The following is a 27,748-nucleotide window of genomic DNA, read 5'->3' as shown; positions in this document are numbered from 1 at the left end:
CAAATTCCAGCTCCTGGCCCAATATACGGGTGCTCGGGAGCGGGGCCTGCCCGGGCCCCACTTTCCTTTCCTGCCATCCCAACAGGGACAGCAACCTCCAGCCACCCCGGGACACCCTCCCGTTTCACGCCTCTGCACCTTCTTCTTGGCACCGGGGATTCCTGCTTCCTTGACCGCTCTTCTGAAGCCTCCGCTGTAGAGTGCAGGGAACAGCTCCCCGTAAGGAGGGCTCAGTAGGTGCCAGGCCCTTTGGGAAGCCCTGTGCGTTCACTGCCTCGTTTACTGTCACGAAGACCCTAGGAGGCCCGCACTAAATTGCGCCTGTTTACAGCTGAAGAAACAGAATCAGACGCGTGAATGGGCAAGGCAGAAGTCACGTGGTTGAGAAGGGGCGGAGCCAGCTAGAAATCAAGCCTCTGCCTTAGGCGGCCCCGCTGACCTCCCAGGGACAGTGCAGTGGCGGGCCATGTGGAATCAAAAACCACAGCCATGTTCCCAACAGCACCGCTTCCGTGTGGACCTTTGGGGAGAGTCTGCCTCAGAGAGTGGCTCCAGAGAGGCCCCAGCCCGGTCCCCAGTGTGCCCCCAAACCTGCGCTCCCCGCCACCGCCCGGAGTGCGCCCTGCAAGCACACAAGGTGTGTGAGCTCACATGGCAGAAGGAAAGCTCTACTGTTACGATTAGTCGCCCAGCAAGGACGCCCAGCAACGTCTCTCAGGAAGTCTAAACTCTTGGCCTAGACTAGCATCAGGGGCCCCCAGGACCTGGTACCAGTTCACCTTTCAACCTTGCCCACCGGAGCCCTTGCCCCCACGCATACGCACTGGGGCCACAACACACTGGGGGGTATGCACCATCCATGTTGCTTCACACTAAAAGCTGCTGTTGTTGTTTGTTTTATTTATTTTTTTAAATTTTATTTTATTTTATTTTATTTTATTTTTAAAGATTTTATTTATTCATTTGACAGAGAGAGACACAGCAAGAGAGGGAACACAAGCAGGGGGAGTGGGAGAGGGAGAAGCAGGCTTCCTGCCGAGCAGGGAGCCCAATGCGGGGCTCGATCCCAGGACCCTGGGACCATGACCTGAGCCCAAGGCAGATGCTTAACGGCTGAGCCACCCAGGCGCCCCTAAAAGCTGCTGTTTATTGAGCACCTACTCAGGGCCATGCCCTAAGCCAGGCACTCAGCTACCACTCTCCTGTCTCTACAAACTCATTCATTCATCCATCCAACAAATCCTTCTTGAATACCTACTGTGCGCTATGCAATGTGGAGTCAAGAGTAAACAGGACATTGAAAATAAAACACAAATGGTTACAAATTGTGGTAAGTGTAACGAGGAGCCAAGAGGCAAAGGCAGAGAGCAGTCCAGTGGGGCAGGGGAGGGAGGTGTCTAAGAAAGCTGAGTTGTAAAGGAGAAGAAGGACCCAAGGCTACTAAGAGCCACAGAAAGAGAATTCTAAGCAGAAGGAACAGCAGGTGTAAAGGTCCTGAGGTAGGGAAGAATTTGTTCCACGGAGAGAAAACTCCTACAGTGAACTAGATGACCACCTGGGAGCTACATGACTAGAGGGGGAGGCAAGGACCAGCTTATTCAGGGCCCTGCAGGCCATGGTAAAGAGCTGAGTTTATTCTAAGGGAAGACACTGAGTGACAAGGTCTAATCTGTGTTTTACAAACATCACTTTGGCTGCCACTTGGAAAGGAGCCTTGGGAATATACATAATGTATGTAACTTATGCAACGTAACTGGCATTGTGCTGGCTCAATACATGTTAATTCCCTCTCCTCTCTCTACCCCTATCCCAGGCTGCAGATGTCCTCTTTAGCTTCTATTCCTTCTCCTGATCTATACATTGTCAGAGTTTGAATTTTCTGAGGACCTGTGATCTGTATACTTTTGACTGTCACATGTGGTCCGGCAAGAGGATGCCATTTGCCCGGTGTCATAGGGTAGGGTTGCGGCTGTGGAAGGCAGAGTGCCTTCCCTTTTCCCCTGAACTAGCCCCTGGGTTGATCTGCAGGTCAGGACGAAGCAGATGCAGCAAATGATGAGGCTTCCCCCTGGGTTCTTGTTCTCCCCACCTTCTGGTGGAGCAGCCTGGTTCTCAGGAGAAGGGGGGCGGCTAGAGTAAGGCCCTCCTCTAGGTACACTCTCTGCTGAAGCCAGACAAGGGCTGGCCAGAATACAGGCAGAAACCCTTTGAATGGAGACCGGATACTTGCTAGGATGTTAGCTGATGCCGTCGCCACTCCCAGGAAGCAAGCGAGGGCTGTGGCCCTCATTTCCCCGGTTCAGAACCTGAGGCGCTGGCTGCGCTATAACTTGCCCAGGATGGAGAGAAAATGGCAGAGCTCTAACCGGAATCATAGGATGTGGCTGCTTGATTGAAGAGCCCAAAGCCCCACTGTACAGATGAAGACATTGAGGTCCAGTAAGGGATCCGCCCACAGTCACATGCCCACAAGGAGTCCCAAGGCTCTGCTTTCCAGCTCCCCGTGCAGCTTCCCTGAGAAAGGTGGGAAAGAGGATAGAGGGGAGGCTGGAATTGGGAGGGGCAGGGGTCAAGGACAGGACAGCCCTGCCCCCTCCAGCCCGCCCTGCCCGAGCTCCCAGATTTCCCACAGCTCATGGATGTGGCAAAACCTGCCAGACCAGTCCCCGTGCCAGGGCCAAGTGGCAGAGCCCCGAGCTGCAGGGCCTCAGGGAGGTAGGCTGCAGAAACCAGGAGCTAGGGAACAGGGGGTCCCAGAGAGGCTCCTCCTAAGCCTGCCAGCCAGGCCACACGGGCGCTGCAGCGGGGCCAGAATTGGGGCTCGCAGCTGAGCCACTCGTCCCCTGGAATCAGGCACAGCCAGGACGCACCAGGTGTCCTGTCCCCAGCGGGCACAAGGGCCTGCCCTCTGCCTCCCTTCCTCCTCTGGAAACTCAGCATGTCAGCCGTCAGTGCCACTAGGGCAAGGGATCCAGGAACTTACCAGAGAAACACAGCAGGAGGCAGGGAAATGTGACAGAAACGATACCCAGACACTTGTCCCCTCCCAACCACGGCTACCAGGACGAAGTGCTGCCACCCTATGACCTACCAGGTACACACATGCTCTAGCCTTTGTCCGAGGCCCGGAACCAGCCAAGCACAAGATGCGCAGGGCATCAGGACAGCTGTGTTCTCCCCGAGCTCTGTGACGCTCAGCGTAGACTCGGGAAAACCCGCCTTCTTAAGCTTTGGTGTCACCAGCCTTCCTGTGGAGGGGCTGGGTCGGCTCTCCAGTTTCAGGAGGCCTTGAAGTTTCGCTCTCACCCGTCTCCAGCCCATCTCTCACTACCTCCTCCCCAGAGGAAAGCATGAGAGTATACACCCGCCGGCGTGCGGCCCCTGCGAGACAGGGCTGGCTTCTGCGTCGGGGCCGCCTTGCTGGAAGGTGTTCTGTCAGCACACTAAAGCCAACCTGGGGAAGTGAGGCCCACAGGACAGTGGGCAGATCCTCAGGCCAACTGTGTGGGCGCTGATGATCCCACCAACGTTTTCCTGGTGCTCAGAGACCCACTTAGAAACCATTCCCAAGGCCTGACAGACCCAGGGGCCAACTGCTAGGCAGGAAGGGACCTTGGCATCAGCCTAGGCTCCTGTGAGCACAGGACACAGGAGTCAGGCAAGTGCCCCACAAGCGTCAGGGACTATTCTCCTATCTCAAACAATCCTCTCCTCTGGCAGACAGGGAGGAAGAGCCCCAGAGAGAGGCGGGGACTGCCCTAAGGTCACACAGCAAGGCACAGCAGAGGTGGACCCACCGCAGAGAACAGAGCCCCAGCCCCAGACTCCGAGCACATGCTACCTCGCACAGCAGAGATGTTTTTCCAAGTTCAAAATCACACACCCTACATCCTCACCATCCCCTGGGAATTGCCAGAGACCGGTAAGAGGTCTGCTTTCAACACTGATCATGCGTTTGCCTGCTGCGTTCACCTCTGCATCCTGGCATGTGGGGCAGTGCCTAGTGGACGGCAGGAACTCAGTGAAAACTGGTTGACTAAATCAAGACTCACTGGAGGCAAAACCCTCCTCTAGGCCCAAGCACCGGGGTGGGGGTGCGGGGAGCAGGGAACCGTAGAGAAAAAAGATGAATCAGGCTTTTCGGGGCTCAGGCTGCAGACAGGCCATATGGAAAAGGCAGGGACACTGTTGGCACAGAGCTCTAGAAATCCTGGGCCCAAAGGTGAGAAACAGGTTGCCTCCCACTCACACCACATGTACCTCCAGGCCTGTGTTGTGTGTGTTTCTGTGACTTGACAAGGCCACTGAGCCAGCCACTCAGTCATTTATTCAGTCATTCACCCACTCTGCAAAAGTGATGGTGTGACCACCAGGGTGAGTAAGAGGCCAGCCCCCACTGCACCTCTGGCCCGGAGTTGAGCTCCCTGGAGACCCAGGCTGAAGTGGTGGCAAGCCACTTGCCTCTCTTAGGACCCACAACGGCGTCTGTAAAATGAAGCCGGGGACTGCCTGCCTGCCTCCGTTCCGGAGTGCTCTGGACGCTCCGTACAGTGACGGATGTGAACACGCTTTGTAAACTGTAAAGTGCCAAAAAGAAGAGATTATTAATAACAGTAACCCTGCCATCGCTAGCCTAGCCGGCCCCACAGAGCCTCAGTCTCTAACGGTCACTAAGTTATCAATGACACAGTAACACCCACGAGCTATGGAGCCCTCGCTGTGTGCCAGGCACGGGGCCAGACACGTGGCCTGCATTCTCTCGTCTGGGCTCCCTAAGCTCCCAAGTAAACACTCTTGCTGTCTCCTTTTTACAAATGGTAAAACTAAGGCATAGAGAAATGAAGTATCTCGTTCGAATTCACACAGGAGGTGACAGAGCAGGGGCCTATCCTCAAGTGTGTCTGAGTCCAGAGCTCGAGCTCCTTTTGGCTTCATTCCACTGCTTGTGTGGGAGCATGTCACCTTATTTAAAGCGACTCCCCATCAGCCAAAGCCTGACGTGGCCCTGGAGGGACGCGGTCACTTCACTGACCTTGGTAGTAGTAACCCTGAAGGTCGATAGGACTGGCTAATTTTATTGTCCTTGTTTAACAAATGAGGCAACTGAGTCCCCGGGAAAACTTGGCAACCACGTGACTCAACTCATTGGCCGCAGAATACCAGAAATACAAAGGACTGTAGAGGGTGGATCCAGACAGGGAAACTGAGGCTCAGAGAGGGAAAGGGACCTGCCCACATCATTTGTTCAGACCTTTCCTGAGACCCTCTCAGGAACGCGCACATGAAGAAGGCAGTGTCCCTCCTCCGCTGCGGGCCCCCCCACAAGTGACACCAATTACCTTCCTAGTCTGAGTCTTCCTTTCCCCACGCACAAAATGAGAAATTAACCTTGGTCAGCAACAAGTTTTAGAAGCCCACACCGCTTCCATAAGGCCCAGGAGCCCCATCTCAGAGCCTTTGCCCCCTACTGCCCCCAACTCCAGGGCGGTCCAGAGGTAAAGAACATGCCAGCACTGTATTTACCGTGTTGTGCAACTGTCCCTACTATCCAATTGCAGAATCCCAGTTATTCTTACCAAGGACTGAGCTGCAGCCCCCTGTGCTCCTTAGGAACCCAGGGCTCTCCCTGGTTTGGGCCAGATACCACTTTTCTAGGAAAGCCCGGGGTGCCCCTACCAAGAATTTCTCTGGGGCAGAAATGGAGCAATAGGTAAACACTTAGTGGACACTGTGTTCCACTTAGTGAAACCAAGTTGTAGATTTTCTGGGAAAGGGGCCCAACATCCACCTCGTCTAAGCCTTCCCCCCCGCCCCCGTCTGCCTCTCAAGCTGCCCTGAATGCAACCCTTGTGCTGACCCTGGCCTCAGTTTCCCCATCCACTCCCTGGGCAGCAGGCTGAAACACACGCCTCCAACATCCCACAGAGGGGTCCTCCCCAACAAATGACAAGTCTCATCCACTTTGTGGGAAGAGAAAGGCCAGCCTGTTAGGTCAGCCAAGACTGGCCAGAGCAGTAGGTTGAGACTGCTTGGGGAGCTCTCAGATCCAGGACTAGTGAGTGAAACTTTATTCTGCAGGCCGTAGAAAGCTTGGGAAGTTTTGAACTGGGGACATAACCCCCATATACCGGGTTGCACCAAAGATGGAGTCTCAGCGGCTGTCCTACTAGCCATCAGCACTGGGCACTAAGAGATTGGGATTCCTGGACATTGGCTTCTCTCTTCCAGCTGTGCTCTGCCACTCATTAGCTGTGTGGCCTTGGAGAAGTCACTTACCTTCTCCGAGCCTCCATTAACCCACCCACAAAAGGGGGATAATTATACCTTCGCTGCCTTACCTCTCAGGTTTAGGGGGGAATCTGATGGGGTGATGAACAGAAAATCCCTTTGTAGGAAAAATATAAGGGACTTTGATTCTAGTCCAGGTGTGAGCCCGATGATAAGGGCCAGGGGGATGAAAAACTCTCTAATGAAAGAATTCCTCTGCCCTTCCCTACCTCTTTTCCCTCTATAGAAATGCTGGAATCCCTCCAAGAAGGGTTGGAAAAATCCAGAGATCCCAGAGAAAATAGGGGTCACAGAAGGAACGCTGGACATCTGGGTTTTTCTGGACATTTGTGAAGGCTGGGCCCCCCCAGAGACAGCCCCTCCATCTCTCAGAGAGGTAGGAAGCCACACGGGAATGATCTGTATCCACATGGGGGAGGGGGGCTGGGGAGCAGCCTGGATAGCCAGAGTCAGCATTTCAGAGCCCTGCTATCAGAGGAGGAATGGGTAGGCAAGGGGGCTGGGGGGAGGGGGCGTTCTCCTTGTTGAGTCGCCCGCACTTTCATCCCTCCTGCAGGAGATGATGACGCAGCCACCTTCCTGTGACAACGGCACTTGTGTCATTTTCCTTCTCTGAACCTCGGCTTCCTCATCTGTAAAATGGGGTGATAAAGCCTCTGATACACTGAGTCCAGCTGCACAAATATGGCTGCCATTCTTCCATCCTTTGAAACCAAGGAGGTTCTCAGGGCTAACAATCCCCTCATTCCCCAGTTTTGAGGTGCTTGAAGAAAAATCTGAAGACACTCCCAGGACAGAGCCTAGGCTCTGAGGGCACTGTCCATCTTCTGACAAGCTGGATGAGATTAGCTGTGTGTGGTGGGGGAAGCAGAGAAGAGAAGGGGCCCTCTCTGTGGGCTAGGTACATGCTTCAGCCTGCTGCCTGGGGAGGGGATGGGAAATCCCACCATTGGCCAAGGCTGTTAGAAACCATCCTGGAAGGAAGGAAGGAAGGAAGGAAGGGAGGGAGGGAGGGAGGGAGGGAGGGAGGGAGGGAGGGAGGGAGGGAGGAGGGAGCCCATCTGACCACGGGAAAGTCACTTACCCGTCTGAGCATCAGTGTCCTCTGGAAAATGGGCACAATAATAGTCCCTACCCCATAGGGTTGTTGTTGCAATTCAATGAGCTAATGCTCACTAAGGATTCAGCATAGAGCCTGGCACAAAGCGAGAGCTCGGTAATGGGATTTATTTGTTATGGTTCCCAGATGATTGTTCTTTACATCGGCCGCAGAGCCACGCGCTGGATGGATGGATTTATACGGAGGCAGATCTGCAGGCAACAGGGAGAGCAGTGGAACCTGGGAGGGGCTGCCTCTGCAGGTCATGAGCTCCGTGCCATCGGATACGGGACGGCCACTGGAACTCCCAACCGAGGCAAACACATGTGGGCCCAGAGATGGGCTCTGAAGCTGGACTCCTGGCCTCTGCTCACTCAGTGCGTGACCTTCACTGACTGTGCCTCAGTTCCCCATCTATGCAATGCGGATAGTAACAGTACCCACCCAAAAGACATGGGTGAGTACTATTTAATGAGGGTTAAATGAAATAATACACATAAAGCAACAGAACACACTCAGTGCAGGGAGAGTAATTCAATAAACATGACCTATGATTATCATTGCTGGTGTTTGTATTATTATCACTGAAGGGAGAAGTGAAAGCCCCTTGCAGGCCTACGAACTGTTCACTGTCCTAGACCCCACTAACACCCCAGCGTGCTGTCATGGTCTGTCTGCCCTTCTGGTTACAGCCCTGTTCCCCCACTAGCTACATGGGTAGGCGTATGGCCCAGGCCTGGCCACTCAGACTGTCCCTGTCCCCCAGCGACAATGACTGTCCCAATTAGAGTCCTTCCCTTGGATTGATACATAGATCCTAGAAGAAAAATAGTTCCTTTTTTCTGTCTGGGTGGCTAAATTGGGGTAGTGGACAGAGAGTTCCTAATAAGAGCAAAGAGGAGAGACAGCAGTGGTGGGAGAAAGATGGGGAGTCCACTCGACTCCTCATCCTTCAGCTCCATGGACCGCCCCAGGATCTGTTAAAGTCCTTTTTTGGTTTAAGGCGCTTTGAGTTGAGTTTTTGTCACTTTATCTGCCCAATTATACAGGCCCTCACCTAGATAATGTATACACTGGCCATGAGCAGGGCAGGGCAGAAGGGACAGTCTACAAAGCATGTTCTCAAGAATCACCCTGACCCAGGGGTCTTCAGACATTGCTTCCTGGAGCCCTGGGAATCTGCGCCTCCCCAAACACCCGTGGAACAAAGGGCAGTAAACGGGGTGGGGGGGGGGGCAGCAAGATTCTGGATAAACTGCTGCCAATTCGACCACAGCAGTTTTGCTACAAAAGCTACGTAATGGGATTCTGCTGCCCCAAGAGATGTGAAATACCGTATTCTAACCGATTCTCAGAAGAGCATTTATAAGTAGCCAGCTGATGTGTCCATCCACAACATACAGAAGAGAACACTGAGGCCCAGTTCCGGGCTTGCAGGCCACATGATTTCCAGTGCTTCAGGCTCCCTGTGAAAATCTATCACTTCTCGCATTTCCTGTCTCCTCCAGTAAACTGATGGCAGCTAATACCCAGAGTCTCATCTTTCTTGGCTCTAACCCCCAGAGAGCTGCCTGCTTCTGAGCCTGGCTCCTCGGCGGGCTTCCAGAAGCTTGAGGAACTTGTAGAATACATGTATGAGCCAACCTCCACCTCCCTTTACCATGCCCACACCCCCCCACACACACCCCATGCACACATACACTTAGTTCTCCCTCTCCCTGCCCAAATGTCAGGGAAAGACAAGCAGGCCCCCTCCTAGGGACTCCTAATCCACCTCCTCTCTCCTAGCTGTGCTGTGACTGTGGACAGAGGATTCCTTGTTCCCAGTGCTTCCTGCCCAGAGATCTCCGTGGGGCCCATGTGCTGGCAGGGAAGAGCCAAATCGCTCCTTTTAACTAGAGCTAAAGCCACCCCTTACCCCCACCACCACCACCCCCAGAGCAACATGCTCCCAGCTCTGCTTGGCATTTACTCTACCTGCCCGAGCTGGCTCAGTCCCACCTCCTCCCCATAGCCCTTGCTCCCTAGACACACACACACACACACACACACACACACACACACACGGAGAGTTCCCTAGGGATACAGAGGTGCCTCCGATCTAATCAAAAACAAAAACCAGAGGATTCTGGAACAACAATATCACAGACCCCTGATAGTTGTGCCTTCCTAATAACCCACAATGACATTTGCATATTACTTCACAATTTCCCAATCAGTGTAACTTCATTGGCTCCGCTCGCTCTCTGCCTCACCCTGCCGCAGCCACAGACCCTCCGAGCTGGAAAAGGGATTTTGACACACCCCATGCCGGTGGTTTGCAAATCATCTTGTGCAGAGCCAAGGAAGGGTTCCCTGTCATTATCTGGAGGCTGCTGGGGGCTGAGGAATTAGCCAATTAGAATCCCCCACACCCGTCCCAGTTTCAATGACCCTGCAACCCCTCTGGCTATTTTGTACATTGAGGTTCTTTGGGGTTCATTTGAAAAGGGGATTTTCCTGCTGGACAGTGTGAAAACAACTCATTTACTCTCACCCCACCTTCCTCCACTCCCTGCCCCGACAGTATATATAGGATCCTGAGGCCAACACAAAGAAATGTAGCCACCCACGGTCACTTAGGAGTCAGTGGTAGAACCAGAATGAAAACACCCTCTTCCTAAATCTAGGGTACACCTAGGAGTACTTAAGCAAAAGAAAACCAGGGCTGCAGGGTCAGCAGATCCAACTCCCAGGTCCGAGGCTGTCCATCACCAGCTACCGTGGCACCAACAAGCGATACAGGGAAAGCACATGATCCAACGCAGAGGTGCTTAACGAACATGCATTTTAGCCCCTACCTCAAAATAAGCCAAACCAGACAGGACCCTCAGCACCACCCTGCTTCTTAAACCCACCAGAAATCTGTGGCCTAGACAAACCTTCATGCCTCCCAGCAGTAAAACATCTCCAAAAAGAGAGCTTGAGGGCCTGGAAGACCCATGTGTCCACCCCGAGCGCAAGAAGGAGGCTTCACTTCAGGTGAAGAACGAGACTCTGGGCTGTGCCTGCGTTAACACTCACCCCTCCGTCCACACCAGCTCCCCCGGGGAAAGGACGTCTTCAGGCACCTGCTAGGAGGAAAGAGCGTTTCGTTAGCTCCTCTGAAACCAACCGGAGCCCGTGGACCCAGCAAGGAGCTGGAAACCGGGAGGCTGGCGTTCAGCTGTCTGAGACACCTTAGGGAAGTTGCTGAACCTGTTAAACAGAAAGGCCTGTGCGACTCCGCAGCAGAGCAAAAGGGAAAGTAACACTTCTGAAGCTGAAGCGGCCAGCAGGGGCCAGGGGGGCCCGGGGGGGCCTGGGAGGCCAAGGTAAAGAGTTCAGTCTTAATTCTAAGAGCAACGGGAAATCATTGATTCGCAAGGTAGAGAACAGACTGGAAACGGGCAAGAGTAGCTCTCCGTGTACGTATTAGGGGTTCCCAGGGCCCAGACTGGGTGGTCACAGTAGAGCTAGAAAGAAGTGGATGGATTCAAGAGATCCTTAAGAGGTGGTCGCCAAAGGATTTGGTGGAGGACTGGATGGGGCAGGGGAGAAGGGAGAGCAGAGGCCCGCCTACCCCTCAGGCACCTCCTTCCATGTCAGTCCCGGTGATCTCCAGCACCCGAAAAAAAAACATACCCATTGCTCTCTCAACCTGGCCTCTCCTTGCCTCGGTTTCCCCATCTGTAAAATAAATCCAGCTGGACTCAGTGGTCCCTACGTTCTATTTAGCATTAACATTCTGTTCTGGTCTAATTTGCTCATAGACGATTTAAGGCTTAGGGGCAGGTCCAGCCTCGTACACAACGGGGCAGGAGTGTTGGAGGGAGAAACCTCAGGTCCCCTGGGCTCAGAACAGTAAATCTCCAGGGGAGACGAGACACCTCCACGTCACACAGATCACAAGAATCAGGTGAAGAGGAAGGTCACTTGGGCTGAGGCTGCGAGCCCGATGGCCTGCTCTCTGGCCCAGCTCCAGAGGCCAGCACGGGCCTCAGGACACTGTCACTCCAGCTGTGACATCAGTCACCCAGCGGCTGACACCCTGCTTCCACATCCCCTGTCTTCCAGCACCTGGGGTTGCCCACAGGAGGCCGGTTAGCAAGCATGCCTAGGGAGATGGGCAGGACAGTGGGTAGAAGTTCGGGCTCCGCAGTCACACAGACCTGGTAGGAATTCCGGCTCAACCTCTCTCTCTCTCTCTCTCATTCTGAGGCCTGGGGCAAGTCACTTCACCGCTCTTAGGCTTGGTTTCCTCATGTGGGAAAGAGGAGTGACAGTGTCTGCTCCCAGGTCTAACAGGAGGATTCAGTGAGATGTACGTGGAAAGCTCAGCACAGTGCCTTATCACCATGAAATAGCAGCCTCCGCTTACACAGGTGGAAATCGAGACCCAGAAAGCAAAATGACTCACTGAAGACCCCTTCAGCGAACCAGTCGATGCAGGGGTGAGGCCCAGAGCCCACATTCGGAACCAGGAGGTCGGGCGTGCACCATTTTGGTTCCTGCTTCTCAGATAAGGAAGTTGAGACTAAGGTATTACAAGTAACTCGACCAAGTCCACAGAGAGAATTAACGGGAGAAGAGGGATTTGAACTCAGGCCTCCTTGATGAAAAAGCCCATGGTCTTCCCTGTGGATAGAGAAGCTTCAGATTTCAGGGCCCTATAAACCTGGAACAGGGACAAATGGAAATCTGGATGGGGGGCGGAGTGGGGGGGTGGGAAGCAGCAAAGCTACCTTAAGAGGAAACCAGAAGGAGCTGGTGAAACAAAAACCTCTTTCTCAGAAGCCCTCTCTGGGGACTGGGCAGGAGATGAGGGGGCTGACAAGCAGGGCCATCGTCTGGCCAGGGCTGGGCTGAGGGTTGGATCTAAACAAACAGAAACGGATCCAGCTTGGCCACCAACTTGCTGTGTGATCCTCGGCAGGTCACACACATACACACACACTCAGTTCTCTGTTTCTTCAACTCAAGAATGAGATGGTTATTCTGAATGGTGTTGAGATTCCCCACTTATAAGAGACTAATAATAACCATTCCTCACAAGCTCTAGACTCCTGATCAGTCCCTGCTCCTACAACCCCAAAAGGTGGCCTCTTAACGCTGGCCCCAATATTACAATAGGGTGGGGAAGTCCTGCGTTTGGGCTCTGGCCCTATAGCCAGGTCTTTGGCATCATCTGTAAAACGGGTACATATCTTTGCCTGATCACTTACAGAATGGGAAGGTCCAAGGAGCTACCTCAAAGGCAAGAAACCCCCTGAGGCAACGAACAAAGCAACCTCACCCCAGTCCTCAGCCCACATCCACAGTCAAGCTCTTTTAACTTTTCCTTTCCCTCTGGCTCATGTCCCCTTCAGACAAATAGAACAAGAGAATTCAAGCTGATGGATGCAACAGCAGTAGCAACAACCCCCACAACTAGTAGTAGTAGTAACCTCCACCACTGCCAATATCTGACTCCTGACACCTGCCAGGCACTGTGCTAAATCCTGCCCGTGATCCCCTCAATCAATGAGGAAATTCCACTGGTAATCTAAATGGATAGATGACAAAGATTCAGCAAAGTGAAGTGACTTGCCCAAGGTCCCACACACAGCAAGTGAGTGGTGTGGCCACCTAGACGCAGGCTTTTCATTTGACCTTGGGAGTCTTAATCTTATCCTTGAGGCTGCGGGGTTATCCAGGGTAACATTCCACCACAGGGCATGGCTCAGATCTAGGCAGTGGGGGAAGGGGGGCGGTGTGAGGAATATCTGATCTCCAACCCCCACACACAGCTGCCCCAAATAACTAGTCTTTATAGTCTTTTTGTATCATTATTCAAATATGTCCAGCTCAACTCTCTGGCTAGAACAACACTGTCCAATAGAAACATAATGCAAGCCATATATATCATTTAAAATTTTCAGTAGCGGGGCGCCCAGGTGGCTCAGTCGGTTAAGCGTCTGACTCTTGATTTCGGCTCAGGTCATGATCTCAGGGTTGTGGGATAGAGCCCCACAATTGGCTCTGCGCTGGGTGTGGAGTCTGTGTGAGATTATCTCTCTCCCTCCCCCTCTGCCCCTCCCTCCCCCGCTCTCTCCTTCCCTCTCAAAAAATAAAATAAAATAAAATTTTCAGTAGCTGCCTTTTAAAAAGTACAAAAGAATGGATGAAATTAATTTTTTTAAAGATTGTATTTATTTTATTTATTAGAGAGAGCATGCCTGCTCAGGCAAGTGTGAGATGGGGGGAGCAGAGGGGAGGGAGAGGGACAAGCAGACCCCGCACTGAGCACAGAGCCGATGCAGGGCTCAATCTCACGACCTGAGTCGAAATCAAGAGTTGGATGCTCCACCGACTGAACCACCCAGGCACCCCTGAAATTAATTTTAAAAGTATATTTATTTAGCCCAATATATCCATTTCAACATGTAATCAATATACAAAATATTAAGATAGTTTGCATTCTTTTTTTTTTTCATACTAAGTCTTCCAAATCTGTCATGTATCTTACATTTAGAGCACCTCTCAATTCTGATGCTCAATTTTCAGAAGATAGTTAGATCCCCTTAGCCCTTACCACCGAAAGTATATTCATGAATCTAATCATCTAATCTATGTAGAAGTTTTTTGATAACCAAATGGAGTATTCTTTTTAAATTTTGAAATTAATTCAAATCAGATTAAAACTTCAGTTCCTCAGAGCACTAGCCATATTCCGAGTGCTCAGGAGCCACGTGTGGCCAAGCGGCTGCAGTAGGTACTGTAACCTCTAGATGGTCAAGTCCTAGAGGGCAGGGCTGCTGGCCCCCATGGCCCACGGCCAGAGCTAGGCCTCCCGAAGTACAGGTGAGTCTGAAGAGAACGGTATCTTCTCATTCGGTAATCCCTACTGAGCCTAATATTAATATCGACCGCTGGCGCATATTACATTCACCGTGATGGTGACAAAGACATTGGGCGTACCCATTGATCAGAGAATGAATATAGCTCAGAGAGGTGGGCCACCGACCAAGGTCACCCAGCTTTGACCCCAGGCCTGTCTGACTTGGAAGCCTGAGCTCTGTCCCTAAAGCTTGACAGGGACCGGGTCTGGGGCTCAGTCTTCTAGAGAAAGAAATAAGCCCTCGCCACTATTCTCATGAAGCCCTCCTTCCCTAGTCTAGCACCAGAGAATAACCCAGGACAGGACACCCAGGGAAGAGGATGAAAGGGAAGGAGAGCAGGAAAAAGGCATTAGGTCATGGTCCCAAGTACAGAGCTTGGGCCACATGTGACACCATCCCCACTCCCCCCCCAACACACACACATAAAGCAGGAGGGAAACCTAGCAAGGTCCAGGGCTGCCTGCCCTCCGGTGGGTCCCTGGGGCCAGGAGCCCTGCCCTGTCCTGCACCTCCCCCAGGAGCACTCACTCGGAGGTGCTTGGACCAGGGCCAGAGCCATTACTCACCTCCCAGGGTCACCTCAGGTGGAGTCAAGGGAAAGGGTCCAAGAGGCAGCCTGCCCCCTGGAAGGAGGGGAGGAGCAGGCCCTGGAGGCAGATTCCAGAGTAGGGAAAAGGTAGCAGGTAGAGGCCAGAAAAGCCTAGTCAGCCCCGCCCCTCTCCTGGAGAGCAGAGCTCGCACTCAGCCCCCCACCAGCCCCACAGCCTGAAACTCTCACTAGCTATTAGGTTTAACAATTAACTTTGATTCTTTTCCATTTCAGCAGGAGGTAGCCCCAGCAAAAAGTCCCATCTGGGGGTAGGGGGACTTGGAAGGCGGGGAGAAGAGGAAGGGGTGGGTGTGAAGGGAGAAGGGGGTGATTAGTGAACCCCCTCACTTCCTCCTTCCCGTCCCGTCCTACCAATGTGGGACAGCCTTCACACTAAGGCCTGAAGTTCCATAAGGTCAGGAGGAGTGACCTGGCACACAGTAGGTGCTCGATAAATATTTTTAGCTAACAAACAAGGGGGCAGGGTGAACTAGACTAAAACAGGCCAGCTAGATGGGCAGACTGATGAAGACCAGGAGACACAAGGTGGCGCGCCCTGGGCTGGTGCCTCCCTGACCCCTCTGACTCCAGGCCCCCCCCCGAGACCGAACTGGACTGAGGACTGGACCACAGTCACCTAGGGCATGCCAGGGGCGTGGCTTTGAAGGAATGTCCCCCTAGCTGTGACCTTTGGGGCCCTCACTTCTTCCCCCATAAACTGAGTGATACTGCTACAGTCCGTATGGCAGGCAGGGCTGTCCGGGGCCAGGCCCACAGACGCTGCGATGCTGTGGGCCACTGTAATACAATCGTGTCTCCTGCTGCTTGGCAACAGTCTCCTCTTCTTAGGCCACCCCCTGAATACCGCCACCCCCCGATATTCCTGACTCCCACCTATGTGGTCCTTTTTCCTTTCCGGGAAGGAAAGCCCAGAATAATGACAGTTCCGGCCTACTCACGTCCCACTCACCTGGGATCACATACACACCCTGGCAACAGCTTGCTACCAATATGACATTTGCTTGTCATTTACACCCCTCCTTGGGTTCCTTGGCCCCCTCCTCCCCCTCCTCCCCCCGCCCCCCCCAACACAGGCCAAGGTCCACAGCCCACCTGGGGCTGGCACTGACCTCACTGTGGCCGGTTCACTCACTGTTCTTGGGTGGGGGCTCCCCTTTCTGGGCCTCCGCTTCCCATCTGTGTAGTGTGGGGAGAGGAGGGTGGATTGAGAGATTGTTTCTCCCAGTTCTGATATTTAGAGATTCTGACATTTCTGGGATCAATTTGCACTTTACTTTCAGACAGACCAGAGTTCAGATCTCGACCTTGGCAGGTAAACAGGCAGCTGTGTTATTATGGGACAGACTCCAAGGGGGGCCTACAGAGGCCTGGCACTACAGCCCACCCCTCACCATTCTCAGCTCAAGCCCAGATAGACAAAGGGGGGTGTTGGTTGTCCCTACTCACCGGTCCCCAGTACCTCCACCATAAAGCCCTACCCTTCCAGTCTTCTCTCTCTGGTTCTCAGTAGTGACAGCAGGAGCCGTCAAGCCCCCAGATTCTTCTTGGCAAAACAAAGCTTGATGTTGCCCCTGCATCAGGGCGGGAGGAGGGGGGGCTGACCCCAAGCCCCTTCTGTGTGGAGATCTGGAGCTGCCTCTGATTCTACTCTGCTCTTCCCTGTGTCCTTCCAGCAACTCTTCAAGTATGCTCCCCACCTTCCCATCTCCAGCCTGGAGCTCCCCTCCTTTACCTCTACAGGGAACACCTGTCTACACTGATTATGGAGGCTACACTGATCTCTCCCTCCTCAACTCACTCTGCCATGTTTCTGCCAAATGCTACTCCTTGTGGGAGAGTCTTCCTGCCCCTACCTGACCTTAGAACACTGGAGACCAAGGGACTCTTGCCATGACTTTTCTCTGTCTCACTCTCTCCCCCCAGCACAATGCTGAAACCATAATAGGTGTCTGCTGAAAAAACAATGATAATAACCATTAACTGAAAAATAATGCATTATGGGCGCCTGGGTGGCTCAGTTGGTTAAGCAACTGCCTTCGGCTCAGGTCATGATCCTGGAGTCCCGGGATCGAGTCCCGCATCGGGCTCTCTGCTCGGCAGGGAGTCTGCTTCTCCCTCTGCCCCTCCCCCTCTCATGCTCTCTCTCTCTCTCTCTCTCTCTCTCTCATTCTCTCTCTCAAATAAATAAATAAAATCTTTAAAAAAAAAGAAAAATAATGCATTATAATCGTATATTGACCATTTGTTCTTTACAGTGCTCAGATCTCAGCATTTTACACATAGCATTTCAGTTAATCCTCCCAAACCCCCCCCACCAATAGACTTGCTACCCCTAGCCCTTCGGTTTAAGCTGAGGAAACTGAGGCTCAGAGAGGTGAAGTGACTTACCCAAAGTCACACAGCCAGGAAATGGCAGAGTCAAGACTGGAATTTAAGTTCTCACCCACTGCCCTACTTGGCCTCCCTCCAATCCACAAAGAAAGGAGGGGACATGTGTGAAGTCATAGCCTGCCAATGATGGGGGCGGGGAGCTGGGGGCTCCAGAGAACCTAGCCCAGCCCAAGGCCAGAGGCAGATTCTGCAAATTAAACTCAGTAACCTGGGGCGCCTGGGTGGCTCAGTCGTTAAGCGGCTGCCTTCGGCTCAGGTCCTGATCCCAGGGTCCTGGGATCGAGCCCCGCATCGGGCTCCCCGCTCAGTGGGAAGCCTGCTTCTCCCTCTCCCACTCCCCCTGCTTGTGTTCCCTCTCTCGCTGTATCTCTCTCTGTCAAATAAATAAAATCTTTAAAAAAAAATTAAAAAATAAAATAAAATAAATAAAAAATAAACTCAGTAACCTTCTTTTAAGCACCTGCTCTGTCCAAAGCCCTGTGCTAAGTGCTGGGGAGCAAAGAATGATACATAAGACATCCTAGTGCTCACAATCCTACAAGACACAAGCCCTGTCCCAAGATATAGCTAAGATCAGGCAGAACCCCTCCCAGGAGGGGAACAGATAAGGTGCTCCGCGAATGCAAAGGAAAGACAGATTTTCATTATGGGGGTGGGGCTGGGAGGTCCACAAGGCTTTGTGGGACAGAGGGTGGCATCTGAGCTGAGCCTTGAAAAGGCAGACAGGATTTCAACAGTGATTGGAGGTAGGGGGTGGCATTTCTGGCAGGTAAGAACCCAGGGGCCTGGAGCAAGACACAGCTAAGTGCTGAGCACGTCCCAGGAGCCTCAGGAAACACATTCTCCAAGCCCCTCTCCTTGGCATGGGCCCCCAGTATCCAGCCCTGAAGAGAGCCCACCTTGAGCATCCCTAGACTCACAGGCACCTGGATCACTTACTGTGAATGGGCACAGAAAGAGAGAAATAGCTGGGCACCTGGGCATGTGGTTTGACAGGAGGGACTCAAAGGCTAGAATCCAGGCTCTGTATGAAATCTCTGAAGATGGAAGATGCTAAAGGGAGGGGCAGTCCCTTCAGAGTGTGGGGAAGTTCAGGGAGGCAGCAAAGAAAAGGGCAAAGAATTTGAATTGGGCAGCAGGAAACCTGGCTTCTAGAACCACAGATCACAGCTACATGGCAACTATCCTGTCCAAACCCCTTTTTACAGCAGGGAAAACTGAGGCCCAGGGGAAGGAACTAGCCCACAGTCCCTCAGCATCTTCACTTAAAACCAGCAATGTGCTGAGAAGCAGGAGAGATCTGCCTCCAACTCCTGACTGCCATGAACCCCCCAGAGGCTCCCACTCTAAAAAACAACCCTGAAGATGGATCATGACTCAAAGACACAGATGGTGCCTACGGAGCCTTTCCCAAGATCAAGGCCCACTCTCAAAATTGCGCATACCGCTTCAGAAGTTCATGAACATTTGAGACCAACGTTCTGCAAGGGCAATCTGAGAACCCTTGGTGTCATGGTCACCTTGACCAGGAACCTGTTAAGACAGGCTGATTCCAAGGCCCCACCATGGATCCCACCCTCCCAGGAAGCAGCTGAGTTTGAATCTCTGGGTGGGTCCTGAAGAGAGCATTTTTTTTAGCAAGCTCCTTTTTGCTACTCCCGGGGGAGCAAATTTTGAGAAGCCCTGCCTTAGGGAACCCTCGGAGGTGGGAGTAGAGGTGGTGTGCTGAACTACTCTCCTTTTACCTGTTTCACATATTGAACTTCTGCTTCCTTGCCTAGGAAGAGAGGGCTCCGTGGCTCGAAGGTTTAAGGCCACTGTTCATTAATCAAAGTTCCTTCTGGTTGAGCCACCTGCTCAAGCTGACCATGATCATGATGGGGGTGGGCAGAGGCCCAGAAAGCTGACTGCAGCTGCATTCTGAGATCAAGCAGCCCTACCTCCAAGGGAGTCTGGACTCCAATGGGCCGAACTTGGGGTGAGGGGTTCCCTATCAACCCCAGTCTGGAGGCTCCTTTCAGCTCTCCAGACTGTCTCACTCTGGCTCTTAACCTGTCTGGCTTCCTTCCTTTTCCTTTCTAGCATGAGGATCCTCCTAAACCCGAGTTTCCTGGCTCCAGCCTCTGCTTCCCTCCCCTCCACATCACTGAGCCAGATACAGGATCTCCAAGCCCCCAAGCACCCTTCCAAGGAGACAAAGCTATCATTCTTTGCAGATGATAAGCTTATTTAACTAGAAGACTCAGTATAATCAATGAAAAACTAAGGCGACCACTGACCAAACAGCATCTAGGGAAAAAGCCAAGTGCCTTCAGACCTGCCCTGTCACCCGCCCCTGACAGGTGGGCACTGCCTAGAATCAAATGGGCTCAGAGCCCTGGCCAGCCCCAGGGCTGACACCGTAGGAAGGCCAGTCCCTGAGCGAAGTGACGGCACAGGCTGGGAAGCAGGAGACCTGGACCGGAGACCGGGCTCTCTGAGCTGAGAATTTGTGCTCTAAATTTGAGCAAGTGCACATCCCTCTGTGAACCCCTAAACACTCTTGAATGCCCCATCCAGGGCAGCATGGGAATGGTTCAAGAGTACCCACGGGCTTTGGATAGATCTAGATTTAAATCCCAGCTGCGCCACTTGCCGGCTGAGGGCTGGGTAGGCCTTGGGCAAGCTACTTAGCCTGCTTTAATAAAATGGGGATCTAATCTCTGCCTCTCTGGGTAGTTGCCAGGATTAAAAGACATAAGGCGTGTAACTCGCTTAGCACGGGGCCTGGCACATGGTAAGCCAATAACGTAAGTGGCTGTTTATCAGTCACCAGAGTGAGCCTCTGAAGAGGAAGACTCTAGGCTTGCTAATTCATACTGGCCCCAAGCAACCCCAGAACCACCCATTTGAACTGGGTCTGGAGGCTTTATCTTTAGACCTCTAATCTGGAGAGAAGATGGTGGGGGAGGGGGGGGCACAGGACAAGGGAGTGAGAAAAAAAGAGGAGGGAAGAAGGTAAGGAAAATCAAGGGGTGAAGAGGGGCCTGGCTCCCCCAGTTTGGGGAAAAGGAAGATGACTTCAGGGCAATTGCCAAGACAGGATAAGCCTTCTCTCCTTTCCAGAGCCTTCCCTACGCCCGCCAGGACAAGGCTTAGAGTGACACAGCCTGCTGAGAAGCACAACCCTGGCTGTCAATAGGGACATTGAAGCCTTGGGTTACCTCCAGGCTCTGGCTCCCCACGTTGCTGCCACCCGCCGACCCGTGGTGGCCTCCTCCCCGCTGGAGCAAGCAGAGATGGCCGGAGCAAGCAGAGATGGCCAGAGCCAGGCTGAGACAAACAACCTGCCCATTCAGCCCGCAGAGGCAGGGAGCCCCTTGCTTGGGCTTCTGACCCTGACTCAGCAGGACTCTTCCCGCTGGCTCCCCATCTCGGAGCCCTTCACAGCGCCCTCTCCAGGTCTCTACCTGCCCCACGATGCTGCTCCAGGGGCCAACGCTGCAACTAGGGGGAAAGCACCGTTCTGACCGCAAACAGGAGCCACAGACAAGGCGTGACCAGCTGTGTGACTTTCGGGGTGTCACTTTCTCTCAGAGCATGTTTCCCTTCCCTGGCTAATGAGGGCAACGAAGAGCAGGGACCATCGCTAAGGCCCTCCTAACTGACAGCAGCTATGCTTCGTAGGATACCTCCGAGCACACAGGGGCACAGAGGACTTGCCTCGGGAGAGGAGTGGGCGGGGCGGACCGTGCTGAGAATGCAGTGGACGTGGCAATGGCCAAGGCTTATTATGCTGATGACGATTATAATTGAAAAGCCCAGCAACAAACTCTTAAGCAATTTACAAAGAGCGTTCTCGTTATCCCCTGGGATGCGCAATCTGGTGAAGTAGGTAGAGCTGGAGGATGCTTATTCACATCGGGCAGACGAGGAAGTGAAGCAAGATTCGAGTGACGCACCCCAGCTACGAAGGGCAGGGCAGGGGGCACCGGGGAGGAAGGGATCATTATGGGGTGCCGACTGGGTGCCACCTCACCAGGCTTACCCACACCTGCTATCCAGACCAGGTATGACCACCACAGCATGCCATTGCAGGGGCTACTGTCCCCATTTCCCAGGAGATGAAACTGAGGCTGAGAACAAGTAACTGCTTTCTCCTTAGCTCATGCTGCTCCATTGCAAAGCCTGTATTTGCACCTGGGTTTGTGGGACTCCAGGATTTGCCCTCTTTCCACCTACCTGTACGTACTGTGTTGAAAAGTGTCCCCCCAAACTCATGTCTACCCCGAACCTCGGAATGTGACCATATTTGGAAAAAGTCTTTGCAGATGTAATTAGTTAAAAGAAAATGAGGTCATACTGGATTAGGGTGGATCCTAAATCCAATATGACTGGTGTCCTTATAAGAAGAGGAGATGACACAGAGACACACAGGGAGAAATGGGGAGAAAAGCACATACAACAGAGGCAGAGGCAGCCACAGACCAAGGAATACCAAGCACTAGGGGCAACCAGCAGGAGCTACGAGACAGGCGTGGGACAGACTCCCCCACGGAACCCTCAGAAGGAACCAACCTTGCTGACACCTTGATTTCTGACTTCTGTCTCCAGAACTGTTAAGAGAATAAATGACTGCTTCTTTAAGCCACCCAGATTGCAGTACACCATTAAACAGCCCGGGGAAATTTATACGCTGCTAATCCACTGAGCAGCAGACCCGGGATTCTTATTTTCAGATTCCCACTCACTAGGCAGCCTTGGAGGTTAAGGGGTCTGAGGGCCTGTGAGAGGTCATTTTTTTCTTTTAAGTATTTTATTTGTTTGACAGAGAGAGAGGGAGTGCACAAGCGGGGGGTGTGGCAGTCAGAGGAAGAAGCAGACTCCCCAAAAAGCAGGGACCCCGACGCGGGGCTGGATCCTAGGACACCGAAAGAAATCACGACCCGAGCTGAAGGCAGACACTCAACCGACTGAGCCACCCAGGCGCCCCGCGAGACGTCATTCTTATCTCTCCTTTACCTCCCTAACCCAAGCTGGCCTTAAGTCCACCACCTGTGCTTCTTTTCTAGGTCTCTGTCCACCCTCTGAGCCCAGTCTCCAAGTCAACAGTCACCACCTGGAGAGCTGTGTTTTTGAAATGCAAATCTGATTCTTCCAGGCTAGCTTAATCCTCTTCCCTAGCTCCCCACCACCTGTGGAAGTCCAGCTCTTCAGCCTGGGCCAGATCTTGCCCCAAACTTTCTCTCCCGGCCTTACTTCTGGCCAATCACCCCCACCTGTCCCTACCACTAATCACCTTCTGCTCCAACCACATAGAACTATTTGGAATTTCCCTAACAAGCTCTGGTGCCTTTGCACATGCTGCCCTAACTACCCGGAAGATAAATCCAGCCCAAACACCATCTCTTTTCTTTGTAAAGCCTCTTCCTTCCTGAACAACCTCACTCTGATGCCTTGTATATTGTACATCTTTACATGTCTGCCCCTTCACCCAGCCTGTGAACACTGCTGGATTCATTTCCGCTTCTGGAGGCTTAGGGCCCAGCACAAAGGCATTCAAGAGTGTTGAACTGAATTGCCGAGTAGCCATAATAGTCACAATTGCTAACACTTAGCAAATGTTTACTATGTGCTCAGCACTGTGTGAAGCATTCCATGTATGTTACCTCATTTCATTTTCAGAACAATCCTATGGAACAGATACTATTATTGGTCCTGTTTTACAGGTGAGGAGCTGAAGAGATGACGTCCCTTGCCCAAGTCCCTCCAACCAGTACGTGGCAAAGCCTGGATGACTCTAGAGCCAGGGCTTGTAACCAGGACTAGGTACACCATCCAGCCTAATACCCTCATTTTACAGAAGAGGAAACAAGCAAAAAAAGGAAAAGTGACTTGTCCACAAACAAGGCACGGACCCAGATCTTTAGATTCCTTATTCAATGTTCTTCCTCTTCTCATTCTTGCAGGATCCTATTCCAGGAGGACACAGACGACTTGCTAGGCTGTGTTTCCTGGAGAGCTTTCTCCTGCCTCCTCTAGAGCAGAGCCCAGCACCGGCCCAGGCACACCATGGGGGTTCATCTATGGCCAGGAGAGGTAGCAGTAAAAAAGACAGATAAATCTACTTCTAAAAAGTCTGAGGCCTGCTTAGATATTACAATGTCAGGGCTTGAGAGGACACTTTGGGTGTCAGTTAGTATACCATCTCCCATTATATAAAGTCATCCACTTCAACAAATTTATTGAACACCAATCATAAGCCGGGCACTGTGTGGGGGCACTAGAAAGAATGATAAGCAAGTTCCTGCCCAGATGGTATTTGCACTTCAGTGAGGGGAGAGAGACAAACAACTAACAAGTTCATGTATAATTACAAATTCTCATAAGCACTATGGACTACAGGGAGCTCTAAGAACGTATAACAAGAAAAACTGACTTACTCTAGGGAGCTGGTGAAGGGCCCCCTGAGAAAGTCACTCTTGAGCTGACATCTGAAGAATGGGAATTAAACAAGAAGCAAGGGAAGAGTGTGCTAGACAGAGGGAACAGCATGTGCAAAATCCCAGAGGCCAGAGAGCTCATGGTGCCTGGTTGATCTAAAAGAAGGTCGGAGTAGCTGGTTTCCAGAGAAGGGGGCAGGGACTTGATCCTGCAGGTCTTATAGGTCAAGGTAAGGTGTGGAGAACTGAACAGAGCAGGGAAACCCCTTGCTCAAAACCTGGCCCAGAGCAGACACTGTCAATGAGTTATTACAATATTCAGTGAAGGAGCAATTTGTCCAAGATCACAGGGAAGACCTGAGAGTTGAAACCAGAACACCCACCTGCCCGACTAGGGCTGTGGGGCTACTTCATTATGTGGGGCAGTGGGCAAGGGATGCTTTCCCAGTGTTTCAACCTATAGGAGGTTCCAGTTTCCTTTCGGCACCTCTCTTAAACTCAAGGGCAAGAGAATCACCTGTGTTTGTTAACACATAGACTGCTGGGCTCCACCCCCAGAGTTATTACTGATTCAGTAGGTCTGACCGGAGCCCCCAAAATTTGCATTTCCAACAAGATCCCAGCTGACCATGTTGCTGCTGGTAGGGTGACCATACTTTGAGAACTACTGCTCTAGATTAGAGTGTATGGGGGCAAAGGGGCATGGCCAGGATCCTTGGGGGCTAGAAAGGTAGATTCCTAAATCTGGGTAATGATGAGACAAACACCAGGACTCTGAGAAACCGAATGGGCTCAGAATCTAGCCTACTAGCTGCTCAGCCAGGGAAACTGAGGCTTAGGGGGGTTAGACTCTTACATAAGAGAAGTGCAATACAAATGTGCTGAGCGAACAGATAAACACAAAAGGGTTTGACCAAAGTCCAAAGGAGACCCCTGGACCAGACTCCAGGGCTCCTGAGCGCCAGGCCAGAGTCTTTCTTATCCTGGGAAGGGGAGATTCAGGGAAGGGGACAGCAAGCTCAGCTCTCCCCAGCTTCTGCTGCCAGAAACATTTTAAGAATTGCAGAAATCTGCTCTTGGCCCCCAATCCTATCACCCATCCACCCTCCTTCCTTTTACATTCCCAGCTCCCTCCCTTTCCACTCCAAATCCTGTGCACTTTATCCTGGCAAGCCGAGCAGCAGAGGGGGAGGTGAAGTAAGAGGGAAGAAGAATTGGAAGTGGAGGAAGAATTCTTGCACTTGGATGTCCTTCTTCCAGAACAATTCCTTCCTCCTAGAAGAGTCTCAGTTTCTCTCCATCCTTGTATCCAGTCTACCCCCAATCCACCCACGTTTCAATACCAGCATCTGAAACCCACAAAACCAGGGGCTAAATTTCCAAACCACTTTTTCACCCAGTTTTTCTATAATAGAGTGGCCCTGGACAAAATTTTTCTATCCTATCCTAGTTGGCAGCAAAATGCCACTCCTCTTGCAAACCCACATGCACAGACTCGCTAATATACAAACAGCTATATGTACATAAAAACAAATACACCAGAACTTTAAAAACACATACACATATACATCAAAATACATTATTCATTGTTCACTGATAAAACATACCTATGCACCCGAACACACAAGAAAAACACAGAGAGACACACATGCAGACAGACCACAAATCTAGAAATGCATGCACTGCACCAGTACATGGGAAAAGGGGTACAGACACACCCAGGGACCTCTCTCAGAGTAGAGGTCTCCTGAGAGGTGGGGGTATTCCTGCTCGGGCTCTGGCCCTTTAAGAGAGTGGTTCTCCCTCCTTTCGGGGCCTCTAAGGTGCGGCTCTACCCATGAAAGCTAGAGACGGTGAGGGTGGGAGTGAGGCTGACCTGGCCAAGCCCCGTCGGACTCTGGGCCACCGTCTTCGCGCCGCGACAGGAAATGGATTCCTGAACCGCCTGGGTCACCAGCCTGGGGACCGCTGTTGCCTCCACCACCACCCCACACCCGCACACGCACACCCGAGCGCGCGCACACACACACACACACACACACACACCCCGGGCTTCAGGCAGGACACGCCCTCCACTCCCGCTCGGCCCGGTGCGCGGGCTCCGCCGTCAGCCCAGCGCCTTGTGGCCGCTGGGGTGTGGCCGCCCACCGGCCAGCAGAGAGTCTCCGCCGGGCGGGGACACTACTGCCGCCGCCGCCACCCACCGCCCCGGCCAGGTGCCCGGCTCCCCGGGACCACAGCGCCTCGCCCGCCGCCCCCACCCCTTCCTCCCAGCAGTGCGGAGACAAAGCCGCGCACACGCACACGGGGGCTACGCGGGTGCACACCCGCCCTCACACGCGCACACCCGGGGAATCACACGGGCGCTCACACGGCGACACACACACACACACACACCCCGCCACAGGCTCCAGCCACAAGCGAAGCCACTGGCACACACCCTCATCCAGATGTACACACACTCAGCTACATATTCGGACACACCCTCTAATAGACACATTCACGAATAGACACACGCAGACACACACACCCTCACCCAGATACACACACACCACCCAGTCCAGACGCACGGAGACCCACAGCGCACCCCCCCACACACACACACAGATGCACACCCAGCGCACACGCACACACGCGCAACCACTTGCACAGACCCACGGGCACACGCGCGCTCACACCCAACACCCGGAGATGTGGATCCCGACACACGTACCAGCGCCAGTCCTGAGACTCACGACCCGAGGCCCGGGGCTGCCGGCTGGGGCGCCCGCCCCCCTGGTGTCCAGCACCCCCCGCCGGAGCTGGCCCGTCGGCCTGTCAGGGCTCGAGGACCGGGGACCGAGCCCGGAGCCCTCGGCGACCACCTCGCACACAGACACACGCGAGAGCAGACGCGGCGGGGTCCCCGAGGCCCGGAGGAGGGCGGCGCGGGCGGCTAACCTGGCAGCGGCGGCGCGGCTTCCGGGCGCTGTCTGTCCTCGGTCTGTGCGTCCCACGGCCGCCCGTGCGGGCTCCGAGGCGCACTCGAGCTGCGCAGAAATGCCCCGCTCGCTCGCTCCCTCCCACGGCGCCCAGCCCCCTCCCCGCCCGCCCCCCACACCGGGCTCCCCCCTCCGCCCCGCCCCGGCCGGCTGCCCCCGAGGAGGCGGCGGCAATCCCGGCCGCCCCAGCAGCCACCGGCGAGCTAGCGAGCAGCCGCGCCGAGCCGAGAGCAGCCGGGCGGCGGGGGGGGAGCGCCGCCGCCGCCGCCGCCGGAGCCGCGGCCGCGCGTCGGGAGGAGCCGCGCCGAACCCCGGGGAGGGGTGGGGAGGAGGGGGCTGAGACCCGCGAGCCCGCCTGGCGCCCGTGGCCCGCCGCCCGCTTCCCCACGTGGGCCCCGCGCCTGGCGCCTACCTGAGCCGCCGCGGAGCTCAGAGGCCGGGGCCGAGCGGCGGGGCGGGGGTGGGGGGGGAGACCCCACCGGGGAGACCCCACCCCGGCCTCCTCGCCCTCCCAGTCCCAGCCCGGTGGGCTCGCGCCCCGCCCCCGCCTCCTCCCTAGTCCCCGCCAGCGCCGACCTGGGTTTTCCCAGGCTAAGACGCCTCGGCTCTCGGCCCGGTGCCCCGGGCTAACCCCACGGCCCGGCGCCCAGCTCGCCTGCCTCCTCTACCTCCAGCCCGGACCTGGCCGACGCCCACCCGCCGCCCCGCCGCCCTCCCATTGTTCCCGCAGCCTGAGCTTGCAGAAGATCCCGCAGCGCCTTCCAGCCCTCTCCCAGGTGGCGATACCTCTGGACTCTCTGGGGGCCCTCCAAGGGCTGGCCCCTGGCTCTGGGATCCCGACGCCCACCCTCCACGGGGGCAGGCACGACCAGAGGAAAGAGCTTTTCTAAATTAGGGTTATAACCACCGGCCCTTATAGGCTCTCCTTCAGGTCCTACTTCGAGTATAGACTGAGGCTTGGGGAGCGAGGAATTAATCCAAGTTCAGCAAGCCCGAGATGGCAGCACGGAGAAAATGGGGGTACCGATTAGGTGTCTCCATTCCATAAATGAAGAAAC

At 53.8% G+C, this 27,748-nt stretch overlaps 1 protein-coding gene across 22 annotated transcripts in view; it reads right to left on the bottom strand.

Annotated features, from left to right (window-relative positions):
* Window positions 1-26,829, bottom strand: part of EPB41L1 (erythrocyte membrane protein band 4.1 like 1) — a 121,451-nt gene extending 94,622 nt beyond the window's left edge. For 3 of the 22 annotated variants that reach the window (XM_064573120.1, XM_064573124.1, XM_064573127.1), the window contains exons 1-2: window positions 26,650-26,788; window positions 10,451-10,500 (exon numbers count right to left, since the gene is read on the bottom strand). The gene's annotated coding sequence lies outside the window, so the exon portion shown is untranslated. The other 19 variants (XM_064573105.1, XM_064573113.1, XM_064573111.1 and 16 more) reach the window with 15 other exon arrangements.
* Between the last annotated feature and the right edge of the window lie 919 nt (window positions 26,830-27,748).

The sequence above is a fragment of the Mirounga angustirostris genome, unplaced genomic scaffold, assembly GCF_029215605.1.
Source record: "Mirounga angustirostris isolate CCGP_5_RB_7025 unplaced genomic scaffold, mMirAng1.0.hap1 SCAF_10, whole genome shotgun sequence".
NCBI classification, from domain to species: domain Eukaryota; kingdom Metazoa; phylum Chordata; class Mammalia; order Carnivora; family Phocidae; genus Mirounga; species Mirounga angustirostris.
Note: the sequence above shows the minus strand (reverse complement) of the source record. Positions and strands in the feature narration are given on the sequence as shown.